This window comes from Bos mutus, chromosome 6 (assembly GCF_027580195.1).
Source record: "Bos mutus isolate GX-2022 chromosome 6, NWIPB_WYAK_1.1, whole genome shotgun sequence".
Classification (NCBI taxonomy): Eukaryota; Metazoa; Chordata; class Mammalia; order Artiodactyla; family Bovidae; genus Bos; species Bos mutus.
Window position 1 is genome coordinate 68,078,346 of NC_091622.1, and position 10,325 is coordinate 68,088,670.

The following is a 10,325-nucleotide window of genomic DNA, read 5'->3' on the forward strand; positions in this document are numbered from 1 at the left end:
TTTCTCCTTTCCAAGGAAGCCTATCTTGGTTGTATCATCCCCCTTTTCCAGGTGGCTAAGTGCTTCAGAAGGAACCAGCCCCAGTTCCAGACTTGAGAGTGGGTCCTGAATGGTTGACGCAAGGAGAGAGCAAACTTTTTCTGCAAAAAGTCATAGTAAATATTTGAGGCTTTACAGGCCATATCTCTGTTGCACTACTCAATTTTCTCCCTTAAATCCCATGTCTTCAACATTCTCAATGTCCTTCCACTGCAACATTTTTGCTTTTAGTTTCTGCTAGTGACTGAAATATTCTGTGACACACTCCACACATACATTTGAACCCCCTTCAGAGAGTAGCTCAGCATGATCTCCGGTCTCCCAGCTCACTAACCGGAGCACAGGCCATGACATGCCCTCTTGTGACCTGTGACTTCAATCATCTTGTCTTCCGCCCTTCCTGATTCCAGCCTCACAGGCATGATGCATTCCATTCTGAGTTACACTCCTCTTCCCAGGGTTCCAGCCACCCTCCACCACATCTCTCCATTCAGGGCCACTCTCCTAGCTCCTCCCGCTGTGCTTTGCTGCTTGAGTATAAGTACAAGGCAGCTATTGTTGCCCAGCGTCTGACCACAGAGATGGCATAGGCCCCTGGTCCACATCCCCCTCACCCCAGTCCTACCCTGACTTGACCTCAGATGCAGATACAGATCTGGTCAGGAGGGGGGCTTTTCCATTTCCATCTCAGGCAGCTCTTCAGCCAGCTGCCCACCTCTTCCCACCAGCAGCTGCTTTTGTCTCTTTTTTCTCCCTGTTTATTTTCTTTGCCTGCACACCTTGTTTTTCTTTTAGGGGACCCCTACCCAGACCTGCCATCTGGTCCCCCTTGAAACAAAGTGTGGAGTGTGCAGAGGCAATTGTGGGGGGCGGGGAATCTCTTGGAGCTCAAGCGGCTGCCTGGCAGAGAAAGCCTGAGCCTCTACTGTGGAGAGGAGAGAGGGTTCCAGAAAAAGTCCAAGGCAGGCCACACACCTCATTAGTTCATTTTGATTAGTTTCTTTTATCCAGTTGTTAGGAATGGTGAACTGTGATAGATGAGGCTGTCCTGAGGTTTTTTTATCCCTTGAATTATATACAATTTGGCAAGATGAGATAAACCACAGAGAAAAGACACAGACATTGACCACTATATACAGGCTGGCTTTTAAGATTAGAGAAGATTGCCTGAAATCCCAATTCCACTGCACTTCCTCCTTTATTCTGCAAATCTGATACTTTGTTGCCTTTTGGCTCCTTGCCCATTTGTTCCATTTCTTCTTCCATCAATCTGGGCTGAGAACCAGGGCTGCTATTGACGTGGACCCAGAATCAGCATGGACTCTGCACACAGGTGCCCTGTCTAGAGGCAGGATGGCCACCTCCACCCACCTCCACCGCCACCAGGTGGCCCTGGGTCCTCCAGGACTGAAGAGAAGGAGGCAAGAGAGTCAGGACAGGGGAGGTGTGTTTGTCTGACACCGAGTAGTCTGGTGTTGGTTCTGTCTGGCCCTGGCAGAGCCTGATGAATTTTCAGATATTTCCCTTTGTTTTAAAGTGCATTTGTGGGCTGTGTGGGTTTCCCTTGCTGGATCCCACCAACTGTAACTTAAGCAGACAGTCCCCCTCAACTTGGTGTGGGATGGTATTTCTTCAGCCTCCTACTTGTTGTGGTGTGTACCAGCATTTACTGTGTTCCTCTGTCTTCTGCATTTCCTGTAAAATAGTACATAAAGATTTGTTCAGAACCAGTTTCCATTTTCTGGAAGATTTTTCTCAGAGATGTTGAAAAATTTCTGTAGCATTGCATAACATTGGCAGTCTTTCTTTTTGTGAGTTTAAGATTGGTCCGTGGGCTCAGATGCTATCAGCCTAATCTGGACGTGGGCTTTGCCCTAATGACTTTAGCAGGTATTGGCAATTATTATCTATATCCATTATTTCATTAGAATATCACCCTTTTATATCCACTCATGAAAAAAGAGTCCATTATTTCATTAGAATATCACCCTTTTATATCCACTCATGAAAAAAGAGTCCATTCTAACATTCTTACGCATTCATTGGCCTAATTTCTCCTCTAAAGAAAACTTTACTCAGCAATTACTTGGTTTTCCTGGGATACAATCCATACAGGAAAGGCAGGATAAATGCTTAATTGTTTCCCTTTATTTACCTGTTTCTAGAATAATAAGTTGGTTCCCTAGCATCCTCCAGGAATTACCATTTAGAGGGTTTGTGTGTGTGTGTGTGCGTGTGTGTGTGTGTGTGTGTGTGTGTGTGTGTTTGTCTCATTATAAACTCATAGATTCTAATATATTGGGTTGGCCAAAAAGTTCATTTGGGTTTTTCATAAGATGTTATGGGAAAACCTAAATGACCTTTTTAGCCAATCCATTATTTGTTGTATCACAATCACTGAGGTTATTGTTGTTTTTTTACAATATGGGATAATCTAACCAAATTATCCCATCTTTGGTCTGTGGGAACCTCTTCAGGTTAACTCTTGGGTCATTGTGACATGACCCTAATATTCCTTAATACCTTCTTTCCTTTCTAGTAGAACAACTGATTCTGGCCCATTTCAAATATTTCCTCTCCCAGACCCAAACTACTTTTTCAAAGAGCTCTGATTCTTTCCAGTGGGAAATAATATTTAGAGAGACATCTGAGGACTATGGATATTTATTGCTACTGGGTTGGTCATTATTTCTATACCTTTTCATTGGTCAAGGCCAGGAGTCTGTATTTACGAAAATATTTACTTAAGATGGGAAGGGAAACAGAACAGTTTTTTTTTTTTTTAAGTAAAAGAATGGAATGGAAAGTATCGGTGTATATTATGTGTAGGAAGGGTAAGTATTGTTTTATGAAAATTCTGTTTTATTTGCATGTATAAAAAGAGAGAGAGAAAGTGAGATAAAGAGAAAACTATTCAGTATCTAAAAAAATACGTAATTTAAATCATGAGTCATACTCCAAGAAAATATTTGAAAGTGCTGGAATAAGTCAGCTATTTAAGCTGTAATAAAGAACAGTGCCATACACTGGAAGATTGCTCATCACCTTCAACCAAAAGGTCAGTCAGGTCATGAGGCTTGAAAATCAAGGATCCCTTGTCTGCATTTTGTGGGTTTTTTTTTTTTATTACCATGAATCATATTTGTAATGAGAAAATCAAAACAAACAATAAGAGGAAAACTTAGGAACAGAAGAGTGAGCTTAGTGTCACAGGGCTGCCATCTGGATGTTTTTTCTAGACTTTTAATGTGGTCATAAAGCTAATTTGTTCTAGTTCTTTCTTGGGACTTTAAGAACCAACATTTCAAGATGTTTTAAAATCAAAGAATAATAGTGGTCCCTAACCAGGAGGGAAGAATAAATGGAGAGGTGAACCTACTTACTAGATTGACAGTGACTTTGCTATCTCGGAGACTTTACTAGGAGGGCTTCCCAGGTGACTCTAGTGGTAAAGAATTGGCTTCCCAGTACAGGAGATGTAAGAGACACAGGTTCAATCTCTGGGTCTGGAAGATCCTCTAGAGAAGGGCTTGACAATCCACTCCAGTATACTTGCCTGGAGAATCCCCATGAACAGAGGAGCCTGGCAGGCTACAGTCCATAAGGTTACAAAGAGTCAGACATGGCTGAAGCAACTTAGCAGCACACACACTCTAGCTTCCACATTTGAAAAAGAGCTTGCCCTTAACCACTTTTAGCCCACTGAAGTTTTTAAAAAGGGAATTATACACTAATAATGAGAAAATAGAAAGAGAAATTAAGGAAACAATTTCATTCACCATTGCAACGAAAAGAATAAAATACTTAGGAATATATCTACCTAAAGAAACTAAAGACCTATATATAGAAAACTATAAAACACTGGTGAAAGAAATCAAAGAGGACACTAATAGATGGAGAAATATACCATGTTCATGGATTGGAAGAATCAATATAGTGAAAATGAATACACTACCCAAAGCAATTTATAGATTCAATGCAATCCTTATCAAGCTACCAACGGTATTCTTCACAGAGCTAGAACAAATAATTTCACAATTTGTATGGAAATACAAAAAACCTCGAATAGCCAAAGCAATCTTGAGAAAGAAGAATGGAACTGGAGGAATCAACCTACCTGACTTCAGGCTCTACTACAAAGCCACAGTCATCAAGACAGTATGGTACTGGCACAAAGACAGAAATATAGATCAATGGAACAAAATAGAAAGCCCAGAGATAAATCCACACACATATGGACACCTTATCTTTGACAAAGGAGGCAAGAATATACAATGGATTAAAGACAATCTCTTTAACAAGTGGTTCTGGGAAAACTGGTCAACCACTTGTAGAAGAATGAAACTAGAACACTTTCTAACACCATACACAAAAATAAACTCAAAATGGATTAAAGATCTAAATGTAAGACCAGAAACTATAAAACTAGAGGAGAACATAGGCAAAACACTCTCCGACATACATCACAGCAGGATCCTCTATGACCCACCTCCCAGAATATTGGAAATAAAAGCAAAAATAAACAAATGGGACCTAATTAAACTTAAAAGCTTCTGCACAAGAAAGGAAATTATAAGCAAGGTGAAAAGACAGCCTTCAGAATGGGAAAAAATAATAGCAAATGAAGCAACTGACAAACAACTAATCTCAAAATTATACAAGCAACTCCTACAGCTCAATTCCAGAAAAATAAATGACCCAATCAAAAAATGGGCCAAAGAACTAAATAGACATTTCTCCAAACAAGACATACAGATGGCTAACAAATACATGAAAAGATGCTCAACATCACTCATTATCAGAGAAATGCAAATCAAAACCACAATGAGGTACCATTTCACACCAGTCAGAATGGCTGCGATCCAAAAGTCTACAAATAATAAATGCTGGAGAGGGTGTGGAGAAAAGGGAACCCTCTTGCACTGTTGGTGGGAATGCAAACTAGTGCAGCCACTATGGAGAACAGTGTGGAGATTCCTTAAAAAACTGGAAATAGAACTGCCTTATGATCCAGCAATCCCACTGCTGGGCATACACTATGAGGAAACCAGAATTGAAAGAGACACGTGTACCCCAATGTTCATCGCAGCACTGTTTATAATAGCCAGGACATGGAAGCAACCTAGATGTCCATCAGCAGATGAATGGAGAAGAAAGCTGTGGTACATTTACACAATGGGGTATTAATCAGCCATTAAAAAGAATACATTTGAATCAGTTCTAATGAGGTGAATGAAACTGGAGCCTATTATACAGAGTGAAGTAAGCCAGAAAGAAAAACACCAATACAGTATACTAATGCATATGTATGGAATTTAGAAAGATGGTAACAATAACCCTGTATCAGATCAGATCAGATCATATCAGTCGCTCAGTCATGTCCGACTCTTTGCGACCCCGTATACAAGACAGCAAAAGAGACACTGATATATAGAACAGTCCTTTGGACTCAGAGGGAGAGGGAGAGGGTGGGATGATTTGGGACAATGGCATTGAAACATGTATAATATCATATATGGGACGAGTCGTCAGTCCAGGTTCGATGCACGATACTGGATGCTTGGGGCTGGTGCACTGGGACGACCCAGAGGGATGGTATGGGGAGGGAGGAGGGAGGAGGGTTCAGGATGGGGAACACATGTATACCTGTGGCGGAGTCATTTTGATATATGGCAAAACCAATACAATGTTGTAAAGTTAAAAAATAAAATAAAATTAAAAAAAATAAAAAGGGAATTATACAAAGTCCTTTGAAAAGTATAATGCCTTTGGCTACTACCCAAGAGATAGAAGATAGGAGTAGGGGGTCAGCTTTGAATATGAAGGGAATTCAATCAGGCTTAGGGTTCATGTGCCATAAACAAGGACATCAAGCAGTGGAAATGGGGCTGTTTCCTCTTAGTTCTAATGTAGATTGCAGGTGTACATATCAAAAGATAATGAAACTCTAAAAGCCCCAGGAGAGCCTAAGGCCACACAGGATTGGCTGCATAAGAGAATTCAAAAGTGGAATAAGGGACAGAAGAGCTATAAAATTGATGAGATTCATTTTTAGATATGAAGTTGAAAAGAAATGGGTTCTTGAAACTCAAAATTTGTGAGCCCTGCCATTTTTATACATTTTTAGAAGCAGTGTGTGAAAAGTCACAGACATTTTCCTTCAATAAGGTGCACCAGGAAATGTGCAATAAAACTCAAAACTGCACAAATGCCTGCCCCAAAGCCCCCGACACCCCGGCCACTCACTCTAAACCACGACTTCAAGCCACCTGCACTTTAAAACAGCCCTGGGGACACGGCTGGCCAGACAGAGCAGGGAGTGTTTCAGGAGGGGGATCGCTCGCTCTTTCTTCCGTCTACATATGTGTCACTTCACTCTTCCACACTACGTGCTCACTCATTGTCCCTCTATACCTGCTGTGTAGACGTGGGGAACTCAGCACCTCTCTGAATCCACTCACACAAAGGCATTAGTAAGTAAGGCAGCTGTTGCTACACAGTGAGAGAGAGACAGAGAAGAGGCTCTGCATTAGCTGCCCCGCAGCAAGCCACTTAAATTCCTTTAAGATGTCCACAGACATAGAGAACAGACTTGCAGTTGCCGGAGGGGAGGAATGGGATTGGGAATTTGGAATTAGCAGGGGGCAAACTATCATACATAGGATGGATAAACAAATAGACAACAAGGTCTTCCTGTATAGCACAGGGAGCTATTGTCAATGTGTTGTGATAAACCATAATAGAAACGAATACGATAAAGAATGTGTGTGTATATATATATATATATATATATACACATATATATATATATAACAGAATCACTTTACTGTATAGCAGAAGTTAACACAACATCATAAATCCACTATACTTTAATAAAATAAATTTTTAAAAGGAGGTTTATGTTCTTCAAAGTCCTGTCTCAAGCTCACCCTCCACCCTGAAGGGTTTTTCTCCCCCTCTGCTGCTTCTCTGCGAAGTGTGTGCCTGTCTGTCCTTTCTGCTGACTCTCACCCTGAGATGACCCCAGGAAATTCAAACTCTTCCACCATCTATTTGGCAGATCAACTTAGCTGCCTCTGCTCCTGTTTCTAACGTGGGAAACTCATTGCTAGGATCTAGCACAAGAAAGAATTCTCCAGTTAATAGAACCTATATGCCTTGAAAAGCAGACTCCGTAATTCATACATTCAACAAGTATTTGCTGAGTGCCTGCCATTTGCCAAGGATTGTTCTAGGAGGTGAGGTTGGAGCAATCAGTGATCATCATTTTTTATTAGCATGATTTTGGGGGTCTCATCCCTACTCCATCCATCTCATCATGACATTTCTTCCTTTAAAAAAAAATTATTTATTTGGCTGCGCCAGATCTTAGTTGCAGCCAGTATCTTCCATTTTCATTGTAGCATGCAGGATTTTTAGCTGTGGCATGTGAACTCTTAGTTTCGGCCTGTGGGATCTGGTTCCCTGACCAGGGATTGAACCTGGGCTGCCTGCATTGGGAGCATGGAGTCTTAGCCACTGGGCCACCAAGGAAGTTCCCAAGACATTTCTTCCTGGCACACATGGTATTCTCTGAGAGAGAATTCTGCTGGATGAAGTTGTCCACACCGTACTATATTTATTAAAGTTGCATACATTCTTTTATATTGTAAATATGTTTTTAATTAAAAGCCACCCCCCAACTGAGACAATACTGTTTCCTATCTAACATAATAAAAGGTATTTTTAAAAGCAATACAAGCTGGCTTTGACTCCAGAACTGACTGGGGTAAACAAAAGCACCAGTTGAAACTGTCTGACCCTTTGTCAAGGAAAGAGAATTCTCATCCACTGTTCTGTAAGGCAACCTGACCAATGGATCAAGAGCCTGAAATCTTTCCATACATTTTGACTCTTTAGTCCTACTCTGAAGAATCTCCCCCACAAAGATAATGCCATACGGTTATTTGCAATTTTCAGAATTGTAAAATAGCTCAAAGACAATGGAAGGTTAGAGCAGAATATCTTGGAAGGGTGTGCTCTAAACAATGCATAGCTTCAAGGCACAAATTTTTCCTTACCTTAGCAAGAAAACAAAAACTATTTATTTATGCTGCTGCTACTGCTGCTGCTAAGTCGCTTCAGTCGTGTCCGACTCTGTGCGACCCCAAAGACGGCAGCCCACCAGGCTCCCCTGTCCCTGGGATTCTCCAGACAAGAACACTGGAGTGGGTTGCCATTTCCTTCTCCAATGCATGAAAGTGAAAAGTGAAAGTGAAGTCGCTCAGTCGTGTCGGACTCTTTGCGACCCCATGGACTGCAGCCTACCAGGCTCCTCTGTCCATGGATTTCCCAGGCAAGAGTACTGGAGTGGGGTGCCACTGCCTTCTCTGATTTATTTATACTTATAAATAATTCCTCCAAAACCAGTGCATATTAAAAATACTAGTAGAGAGGAGGAAGGGGAAGGGGGTGAAGCGCTTAAAGAGGCAGGAACTGGTGTGGGAGTGGGGTAGGACCCAGGGCTAAGGCAGCACCCACCCCGTCTCTCGCCTTAGTGGATCATGCCAAGGGCGGCAGCTGCAGCGGTTGCAGGAGCGGGGTTAGGGGTGAGGAAGTGACTGGGTGGTACCAGCTCAGGAGATGATGCCATTTCCAGTTACAACACAGGGATCACAGCAAGCACAGTCGCCACAGAAACACTGAGGCATTACTTCTCCCATCAGCTTCGGTCATTTCAGTCGCTCAGTCGTGTCCGACTCTTTGCGACCTCATGGACTGCAGCACACCAGGCTTCCCTGTCCATCACCAACTACCGGAGCTTACTCTAACTCATGCCCATTGTGTCGTTGATGCCATCCAACCATCTCATCCTCTGTCATCCCCTTCTCCTCCTGCCTTCAATCTTTCCCAGCATCAGGGTCTTTTCCAATGAGTCAATTCTTTGCATCAGGTGGCCAAAGTATTGGAGTTTCAGCTTCAGCATAAGTCCTTCCAATGAATATTCAGGACTGACTTAGCAGGCCCCAAGGAGACTGACTGCCTACTTACACAGAAGCTGGTTGAGACTCTGAAGCCCTTCGGGGTTTTTGAAGAGGAAGAGGAACTGCAGTGCAGGATTTTAATTTGGGGAAAATTAAATAACCTGGTAAAAGAGTGGATATGAGAAATCAGTGAAAGCAAGAATCTTCCACGATCTGTAATTGAAAATGTCGGTGGGAAAAATTTTACATGTGTATCTTATAGATTAGAGTACATACAAGAGGTGTCAATATTGATGCGTTGTGTGTTGCACTGAGACTTGTTGATCGAAGTGATTTTTTTCACCTCATTCTATGATAAGTTGAAATTATAGGAAGAAGTAAAAGATTTAAGAGCTGTTGAAGAGGCATTTGTACCAGTTATCAAACTGTTTTGATGGGATAGAGATTGGTATTTTGTTTGCAAGATTAGCACTGCAGACTATTCCAGAAGACTTGGACTTAACAGATGACAGTCTGCTTAAAAATTTAAATGTAAGGTGTATAATAAGTCTTAACGGTTGCAGGGTATCCAATGAAATTTTATATCTAGTACCAAACATTGACTACTTCAGATTAACCCTGAAGTCTATCAAACTGTGGGCCAAATGCCACAATATCTATTCTAATATATTAGGTTTTCTTGGTGGTATTTCCTGGGCTATGCTAGTAGCAAGAACTTGCCAGCTTTATCCAAATGCAATATATCAACTCTTGTACATAAATTTTTCTGGGTATTTTCTAAATGGTATGCGTTTAGATTATATTAAAATAAAATTGATTGTAGACTCTGAAAAAAAATCCTTGTAGAAAATAGTCCCTCATGAAAAGAGAAAATATATATACATATAAACACATACGTATGTATGTGTGTGAGTTTGAGGGTTATTTTACTCTTCTGTAATTAAAAAATTATTTCCTTAATGAAGATGCATTATTTTGTTTTTAAAATCATTTTATTTAAATATATTTGACATAGAGAAATAAATTGTATACATTTAAAGTGTGCCACTTGATGTTTTTGTGGTTATGTATACATTGTGATGGAAAAGGAAATGGCAGCCCACTCCAGTATTCTTGCCTGGAGAGTCCCATGGACAGGGGAGCCTGGCAGGCTACAGTCCATGGGATTGCCAAGAGTTGGACACGACTGAACGACTAAAAACAATGTCCATTGTGAAGGCTTCCCAGATGACTCAGTGGCAAAGAACCCGCCTACCTATGCAGGAGATGCAGGCAACGAGGGTTCAATCCCTTGGCTGGGAAGATACCCTGGAGAAGAAAATG

The 10,325-nt window shown here is 41.3% G+C and overlaps 1 pseudogene; it reads left to right on the forward strand.

Moving 5' to 3' along the window:
- The first annotated feature begins 8,664 nt into the window (after positions 1-8,664).
- On the forward strand, positions 8,665-9,808 carry LOC102284447 (poly(A) polymerase alpha-like; annotated as a pseudogene).
- Positions 9,809-10,325: the final 517 nt, after the last annotated feature.